This window comes from Chaetura pelagica, unplaced genomic scaffold (assembly GCF_000747805.2).
Source record: "Chaetura pelagica isolate M959 unplaced genomic scaffold, ChaPel_1.0 scaffold103, whole genome shotgun sequence".
NCBI lineage: Eukaryota > Metazoa > Chordata > Aves > Apodiformes > Apodidae > Chaetura > Chaetura pelagica.
The window spans coordinates 3,862,245-3,872,008 of NW_009953004.1; positions in this window are offsets into that span (position 1 = coordinate 3,862,245).

The following is a 9,764-nucleotide window of genomic DNA, read 5'->3' on the forward strand; positions in this document are numbered from 1 at the left end:
CTGCATGTATGTTCTTCAGCCTGAGGAGCAGGACATGCCTCCCTGTCCATCTCCTGGGGCCATGTTCGTTGTGGTGGGCCAGGGCAGCCCCACAGAGCCCAGCACTGCCTGGTTCTGCCTCCAGAAAAGGTTTGCCAGGGTCAAGGGAGCCCAAGGGTGTGAGCACCAAGGTGATGTGATAACGTTGCTCCCTGACACAATCAGTGCTCTGACATGCAGAGAAGGTATCTCCAGTTCCCAGAAGGCAGGGTCTCCTCGGCTGGTTTTATTTTTGCCCATGACCCATTGGACACTCGGAGCTGGGAGCTGGCTCTGTCTGCAGTAGGGCTGAGCTACAGCAACCACTGACAATACTTGACACTGGAATAAAACAAGGGCTCTCGTCAGCAGCCACCAGGCATCCTTGTTTACTGGGCATGTACTGGAAGCTGGTATCTCAGCTGGCAGTAGCCTGGAATGCTGAAAACTACAGCTCAGCTTGGGGAGGTGTCAAGAAAGAGGTTTTTGAAGCTCTGGACAGGCTCAGTCAGTGAAGGGCAATTACTATGAAAACCCAGTTGTGCAGAAGATTGACTTGGTTGCACACCCAGAGGATGCTGCACTCCTCAAATACAGCCCAAAGACAAAGCAGAGTGTGGGCAGCGATTTAAGTGGGACACTTATATAGATATATATTTATATAATATTATAACTACATATAAATGTTCTTATTCAGACTTGAGAGAGAAGAAAATAATCTCACCACACAACCAAGACACCTAAATATTATTTTCTGTTTTCTCTCTCTCTTTTTTTTTTTTTTTCCTTTTTTTTTTTTTTTCCCCCCACAGCAGATTTTATTTTTCTACTCTATTTTTCCTGACCTTTTGGGTACATCTTTAGTTTTCCAAGAAATGTGTCCTTTAATAGAATTTTCTTGTAGCCTGAGGTATGACTTTATCACCAATCCAATGCTCTACCATAAAAATCATGTTCATTGATGGACTGATTGCTTAAAGGCTGAGAACAATAAATGAAACTTCTCCACTATCTGGATTCATGCATGACTAAAGGGAAGCATTTGAGACATGAAATGCTTTTTCTACATGAAGAGGTGGAAGTTAAAATAGCATTAAGGATAGCAGAACAAGGTTGCAGCAGGCTTCCATTCCCAGGCCCTCAAGAAACCCAAACATGTAATTAATAGTAGTTCTGATGTCAAATGGTTTATATTGTGTTAAGCAGTTTGTAGAAAACTGAGTAAAAGTCCAAGAAAAGGAAAAAAAAAAAAAAAAGGAAAAAAAACCCAACAAAATTTTTCTGGTGGTTCTGATTCTTTACCAGGATTTGTTCATGTTCGAACAGCTGCTTTCACCTGGGTCCCCACCCAGTCCCTCCCCTCTGCCAGACCCCCCACCTGCTGGCTGTGCTGTGGCAGTCCTGGGGACACAGCTGGGGACACTGTGGGGACACTGTGGCTGGTGTGCCAACACATGAGAGTCCTGCCCATAAACCCCATTCTTTCCCTGTCATGCCTGCAGTTGGTTGTGCCCAAAGACAGAAAGGACTAAAGGCAGCAGGAGGGCAGAGATCAGGGTTCCATTCTACTGAACAACAGGGATGCTCATCACTGCCTGGAGAACTGCCCAGCCACCACGGTGGGACACAAGAAGGACTCTGGAGCTGGGTGTAGAAAATTAGCAAGTTTCTGGACAAGTTTTTATCCTTGCCAAGGTCCCAAGGAGGAGGTGCCATGCACACTGGTGTGTCCTGCATCTCCCAGTGTCCCTCAGGAGCAGAAGTGATGCTCTGCCTCCAGGAGATGTTCATGGGGCCATGAACACCTGATCAGCCCCCCAACTCGATGCATCTCTTCCTACTTAGGAGATCATGGTGAAAAAAGAGTTGGGTAGTTCTCTATTAGTCTGCAAATTAACTAATTCTTCTGGTAATTCTTCATCTCCACAGAGCTAGACAGTAGAACAGCTTTCCAGAGGAAGGCCTGTGTTTCAAGGAGTCTTTCTGTGTGGGTGTTTGCTGGAGGCAAGGGTGTTATCCATGACAGGGAAGTATGCAGGCCAAGGTCCCCTCAGGCACAGGAGAGATTTTCCCACTGAGGAGGAAGGCTTCCCCCTCACTGGGCAGGTGATTTAATTGCACAGTTTCGGTGCTGATCACTCCAGTTCTGCCTGAGTGTACCTGAGATGCCTTGGGAGAGCTTGCCTGGCCAAGCCCCTCAGAGATGCTGGTGGGAAGAGTCTCTTTTCTGTGTACATTTAAAATTACCACCTTCCTAAGCATACTGCCTCTTCCCAAAGCATGGGGCTTTTGTGGAAAAGCAGAGGAAACTGGGGTTATCAGGAGGAACTAAAGAGGCCATCAATGGTTAGAGCTTTTTGAGGCTGCTCCTGCTGCTGTACTAGTCCCTCAGGATGGGTGGTGGCACGTGTAAGGGTGTCCACCAGTTGGGCTCCTGGCTCTTTAAGCCTTGATCTGAAATGTAATACTTCAGGAATATGATGGTTTCAACAATTTTAGTCAATGAGTCAGTTCTGGATTAGTATCCTACAGCAGGAGGGCAGTGACTCTCTCTCGTAAATTAGCAACCAGCCTCCCTTTGAAGAATGTTATTTTAAAGACTCATCTCACTTGTTAGCTCCAAGTACTCTGCCTATTAATCACCACAAAGGAACACTGCACTCTCCTCCCCCTGACAGCTTTATTCCTGAACTCTGTTCAGCACCAGGAGAGTAAAGAAAGAGGGAGAATGAAACAAGAGACAAGGTTCCCACACACGGGGAAGCAGGTACCGTTATGGGAAAGTCACCTCCAGTGATGAGAAGTAGCTTGCACAGCTTCCAGAGCTAAAAATATTAGAAAAAAACCTAAACCCACACCTGTCAAAGTTTTGCCCAGCTTGGGAAAAAGGAATGGGAAAGGTCCTGTACCAAATGGTGAGGGGTTCAGAGCCTGGGCAGAGTGGGGACTGGGTGCCCCATCTGACAGCATCTTAGCTTTCCCATGGGCTGTGCTTATTTCCATTGACTGTTGCTGCCTCACCAGTACTTAACTCTTCTGCTGCTTCCATGAGCTCCTCAGATTGGACATGAGTCTGTGCCTCTAGTGTTCTCCACAAGCTGTGATTTACTGAGGAGGAACACTGGTTACACAGATCATGACAGGAGATGAAGCTCTTGAGAAACAAATTCCTTGCATGTGGCTTGGATTTCATCTCTCAGTACCTAAAAACCAAAGGAACCTGAATATCCCTTTTGAGGAGAGAAAGGTAAACTTGGTAATAGCAGTGAGGAGTCTCTGGGTCTGACTGAGCAGAAAAAAAGGACCAAAACATCCAGAAGTCTCAGTTCAGTGACTATTTACTCTAACTTGCAAGGCATAAGGGAAGGGTGGTGACTGCAACTACTGCCAGATGTGATCCAATCTCCAAAGATCTCAGCCCAGATATATTTGTGGCCTAATTCTGCTAGTTTCTGTGAGGATAGAAGAGGCCTGCCCTTCACATGCAGCAGCTAGGAAAGGGATTAAATACACACAGGCCTACACATGTAGATGTATAGATAGACATACACCCTTTCCATGGGTGAGGAAGAGGAACCACCCTCTCTGACACTGAGGAACTAGAGACTGATGTTTCTTCACATTTGATTGAGAGCACAGGGAGGGATTCAGCCCTGGTTCAAGAGGGCTCAGGGAGAAAAGGGAAGATTTCTGCCCACTCTGGCAGATTCTGGGCCTTTTGGAGACTGATGCTGCCCAGATGCTCTGCTCCTGTCATGATGTGGCAGCAGAGGAATGCTGGTGGCCTGTGGCTGCTTGCATGCTCACAGCATCATTTCTATTTATTCCTCACAGGCTTCATGCCACCCCAATGTTGGCTCAGCTCAGGCAAGCTAAAGCATATGCTTATTTGGAACAGTGTTTTAAACTCTTAACTCTTCCAGGTGAAATCTGTCTTTTCAGAAACCCCTTTTTCTGCCTTCCCAGGAATCTCTCCAAACTTCTTGAGCCTATTCTCCTCTGCTGAGACCACTTCCTGTGCTGGGGTTTTGTTTGGAGACTGGTCTTTTGAGAAGCTGGGCAAGATTCAAGAAAGTCCCAGCTGAGTGCTGACCTTGTAGATTTGCCCATTTGCTCAACAGTTTGAGGACCCCATGGACAACATTGCTCCTGGCACCACTTACTGTTTCTTCAAACCATACTGGAGTTCAATGATTAGCAAATCAGTGCAATACATTCCCACAGAGTCATGGACTGCTTTGGGAACACAGGGTCCTTCACACCTGCAGATCCAAGTCCATGGGCTGCAGGTCCATCTTGGCCCTCAGGGGATGTTTCACTGTGTTTCACCTCCATGGGGTACAGGGGCCTGCTGGGGGACTTCTGCTCAGGCACCTCCTTCCCCTTCTTCGTCAACAACCTCGGAATCTCCACCCCAGCACTGCTCTCACCTCTCCAGCTCAGCTCTTCTCTTTAGCTCTCTCTGCTCTCAGCCTCATATCAGATCTTTCATATGTTAATCACGGGTGTCTCTCTAATGGCTCTGGCTTTGGCCACCTGAGCCAAGGGAGCTTTTAGTAGCTTCATACAGGAGCCAACCCTGGGGCCCCTCCCCTGCTACCCAAGCCATGCCAGCGTCAAACCAGCACAAAGATCCATCAGATGCAGGGGGAAGAGCTCCTTTCATAATGGACTTGCTGCCTTAATGAGGAAACTAAGACTGATGAGGTTGATGAGAGGACCCTCCAGGAGGGGCCAAGTCATGGAGACCTGGAAGGCAGATGAAGGGAAATAATGGCTCCGTTTTGTTCAAAGCCCTTGGTGGTGTTTTCCTGTTGTTGCTGTTGTTATGTGTTTGCTTGGTTCTAAGGCAGGCATGAAATTTTAGAGTTTTGCTGCATCTGGAGGCAGAAGTTTACAATTTTCAATTAATATTTCTAGAAGTAGCAGAAACAGTTGCTTTAGAAAACTGCATGCTTCCAGAAGGAAAGAGGAAAGCTTTCATGGTTCAGCTTGGAAGTGATTTACACTTTCTTTAAACACACATAATAAAGTTTAACTTTTTTTTAAAAAAAAAAAAAAAAGCACAGCACCAATAACACACACACACACACACACACACCCCAGCACAAGACCTGGGTCTTCAGTGAGCAGCACGTGCCAGGAGCCAAACCCAGCCATGGGAACAGGGACCTCCTGCTACCCAGAGACAAAGGGAGAGGCCAAAGGAACTCCAGGGGGTGTCACTTTGGGTATACATGAAAGTGTTCTAATTGACAGACAGGTGGTTGTTATCACAGGAGACAAGGAGGTGATGCTAAAAAATCTCTCTCACCACAAATAAAATTGAGCAGACATTTATAGACACACACACACTAATTACCAGGGACATCAGCACTCAGATGAGTTTCCTAGACTGAAAACACCACTCTGCTCAGTACCTGGCTTTGGGAACTGGTGCCTGAAAGCCCAGTCAGCTCCAGCAAATGAAGGAAAGTCAAAATCATATTTAATCACAGTGATGACCCAGCTCACAGTCAGGAACCAACACAGCAAAGGCCAAAATACAGACTGAAAAAATCTTCCAGGAGAGAACAGATATTTTGGAGCAAGACTTAAGTATTTTTTTTCTACTCAAAAGACAAACCATGGCTGAAGCAAAACTATCAAGTCCACCTTCAGCCCTAGCAGTGAGCCCCAGGGTAGGAACCAGCTCCTCTCAGCAGAGAGCAAGCAACCAAAGCACACCTCTAATCCCAACAAGAGGTCCCCAGAACATGTCTGAAAACTGTTCTTAAAGACAGAGGGGAAGGCAAACAGTCCTTGAATTTCTGTTACCCAGCTGTGGGTTTGCACTGCACAATGCCCAGATCTATGTCAAGGATATTTCCCAAAAATACTTTTTGCTACATATCATGATAAGAGACAGAGGAATCTGGCTTAAGATCTATTCTCTTTAATTTTCTAAAGCAAGCTCCTTGTTACCTGTCCTCTTGCAGGGCAGAAGACCAATGCAGGATATTGAGGAGAAGGCATGAAAAAAAATAAATATCCAAAAAGCCCCTTTATGGCAATGAGCTCTGGGGCTCACCCTTGGGTTGCAGCTTGCCAGGGGGACACACCCAACACCTGAAAAGGGTGGCACACCTGGCAGGGTCACTGCCTTCAACAAGCTTGGATTCCTTTTTTGCATCACTCCAAGGCATCCACACTCTCCTGTGACATCCCTGTCAGCTGCCAGCATTTCGTAGCCTAAAAGCATGTGCATACTTAGAAAACAAACGTGCTGACTTTTCCAAGCAGTGAGCCCAAATCAGCCCTCTCACCCCCTGCCCTCTGGCCTGGCAGCAGCGACTCTGTCCTGTCCCCAGGCTGGATCACAGCCAGGGCTGCTAAACCCCAGCCAGGGTTCCTGGACATTTAAGGGACTCATCAGCTTCATCTAACACAGGACAAAAATTGGTGGGGGTGGCTTCTCTGCCCCTTGAACTCTGGAGTGTGATGGTAAGAGGAGAAAAGGAACAATTCTGAGGGTTGAATAAAGTTGTTCCTTCCTGCAAAGCTTTAGCCTCTGAGCCCTGAAGCATCTCTCCAAACACGAGGAGCGCAGCCTGGGTAAGTGGCTGTGAGTAATCTCCTTTGGCTGATATTTTCCTGAATGTATCAACTTTTAACTTATTGACGACCTTCCTGAGTAAGAGCAAACATTGTAGATTATGCAGCTCTTGAAAGCAGGAGCTGGCAACGAGCAATCCAGCTGCTGTCAGTGTCATTCTGACTACAGATGATGGCAGATTCAAAGCACTTTTAATAATGCCTTAGATTGTTATTTCTACCTAAAAAAGTAAATAGGAGGAAAAAAGAAGAAATACATAATGAGAATTGTGTATTTTTCTTTTACAACACACTTCCACTGAGAGCTTTGAAGCTCTTCATAAAGAAATGAAATGATGAAACCTTTTCCCCACTTGTGTCCATGTAACAAGAAGGAAACACTCGTCCAAAAGATTAATCAAAGGACCAGATTCCACATCTGGAAACTCAAAAATTACCCTGGGGGCACACGGGCCAGGGTGCTATAGGCATTAACAGTGCCATGGCCATGGGTATAACACACAGGAGGTTTGCCAGGTTGGGCAAGATGATAATCCCCTGTGGGCCCATTCCCACAGGGTGGTGAGGTGCAGAGGGGACATCATGCCATCGGCAGTGGCAGCAGGGCTGGCAGGCAGGACCAGGGCTGCCGGGTCCCACCACGCTGCACCAGGAAAGTCGCCAGGATCCATGTGCATCTGCAGCACAACAGGCTGCAGGAAAGGCTCTGTTAACTCACCCACACAGCCTAAAGGAAATGTTGTGGGGTTTTTTTCCTTTCCTGAAAGCTGTGGAAACAAGTAAGTAATTTATTTCTGGTCTGATTCTGCCACCTTTCTGTGCGCAGAGAGCCCTGCCTGTCTCCCCGCGCAGGGCTCTGCGTTGAGGCACCAGCGCCCGGCAGGGAGGGGTGGATCTGCCCTTCGGTGCTGGGCACGACCAGGGCTTCAGGCAGCAGAAAGGAGAGAGAGAAAAGTCAATAGCAGCCTCTGCAAACGCTAATTGCTCACAATATTGAAGGAGACGAGGAGTGAGGGAGGTGTGGTTTGGAGCTCTACTCTGCTCCTTCAGAAAAGCTTTCCCAAGGCATCAATTCCAAAGAGCTGAGTGAAGTTTATGTCTTCAGCTTTCAGATGCTGAAACAAGGGTGAGAAAATGGGATTTTTATTGGTGTGACAAGTGAGATGAGGAGGTGAGCAAAGTTGGTGCGGCTTCCCCTGGGCTGTGCCACGGGCTGACACAGCAGAACCAAGCCCTGCCCCAGCAAGAGCTGGGTCCCCTCAGCTCCCTCTCACGGGTCCCAAGGATCACAGCAGGGCCAGATTCTGCTCGGGAGCATCGTCAGCTTCTGCTCAAATGAGAGATGCCAAAAGGCAACAGCCAGCCTTGGCCTCTCAGCACCAGTGTTTAATTTTCCTCCATTACCAACAGAATCAGAACAATCAAATCATTTTGGTTGGAAAAAACCTTTAGGATAATTGACTCCAACCATTAACTCACCACTGCCAAGGCCACCACTAAATCATGGCTCTTAGCACCTCATGTGCTCTTTTTTATTTCCTCCAGAGACTATTTGAAGTTATCACTTTTTAATTATTCTCACAAGCCAAAGCCAGCTAGGGAAGAGCTGTCCTCCTTAGCTGATACTTTCTGCATAGCACTATGATCTCTACATTCTTTCCATATAAAAACATACTGAGCCCTGTGATTTTGAGACTAATGTACAGGGCTCAGGAGAACAGCAGACAAAAAACAGGATGCCCACTCATGAGAAGAAATGAAGAACAAAGACAGCACATTGTTCAAGACAACCTTCAGAGAAGTGATTAACCTTTGGGAGACATAGTCACAACAGAAAAAAACTGCCTGTGGGATTCATCTGCTTGTTGTAAGTTCACAGTCACAGAGTGGTGGGGGTTGGAAGGGACCTATGGAGGTTACCTCTGTCTCATAGAGCAGACCCCATAAGAGCACATCCAGGCAGGTTTTGAATGTTTCCAGGGATGGAGATCCCACAACCTCCCTGGGCAGCCTGTCCCAGTGCTCTGTTACTCTCAGAGTAAAGAAGTATTTTCTTATATGCAGGTTAAACCTCCTGTGTACCAGTTTGTGACCATTGTCCCTTGTTCTGTCATCTCCCAAGAGCAAGTGTTCTCCAGTCATGGGCTTTTGTACATGTTTAGGTGGAATATTGCTACTAACAAATCATAAGCTGGAAGGAAGAGACATTATGGGAGAGAAGAAAAACTGTCACCCTCAGCATTTGGTTCAAATTACTGAAAATTTGCCACCTGCCTTGTGTTCCAAGAAGACTCCAAAGTTTTAAGTTCAGCGTATCAGTGGTGTTTGGCTACTGCCTGCTTTGGCTGACCAGTGCAATTTAGCTGTCAAGACCTATTTTTAGTCATATGAATAACGAAGAACTTTTGGAGTGGATCCTGAAATGTCCTGAGACTCCACAAGAATGTGACAGTGGCATCCAGCAGGGCTGGCCCACGAGGGCTGTGTTCATTTGCACAAGTGCCTTTTTATCCCGGGCTTTGTAGTGACTCACATTTCCTCTGCCCACAGCTTCCTTGCCAGAAGCAGGATCATAACAAGGTATTCTGGGGCCAACTTGGTGTTCAGTGCAGGTCTGGGAAGTGAAGTTGTTCTATTGGTTGTTTTCTATGGGTGAGTACAAAAGCCTCTTCCGAGGCTTCCACTTGTCAGGCTGGCTGGTTTATGATCTGCAAGTGAAGTGTTTTGAACTTCATGGCTCCTCTTCCTGTGCTGATCCGTGACATCACTTCTGGGAACTGGGGACATTCGTTATCCCGTGGACTGTGTTGGGAGCTTGACGTTGGGCCCCCTTATCACATTTATTTTAGTGTGTTCTTCTGACTGAGATACAGAGCTCCACAGATGTCTGGTGTGCCTGAGGGAGCCCTGCCGGGGCACCAGGCCCAGCTCCAGGGATACAGCACAAGCTGGAGCGGGGCCGGGGGGGTCGGGGGGGAGAGGGGGCGTCAACTCTGGCACATCCTGGGGCCAGGCTGGGCTGTCCAGACCCAGGGCTGTGAATCATAGAATCACAGACTGGTTTGGGTTGGAAGGGACCTTAGATCTAGATCCAACCCCCTGCACGGGCAGGGACACCTCCCACCAGCCCAGGCTGCTCCAAGCCCCATCCA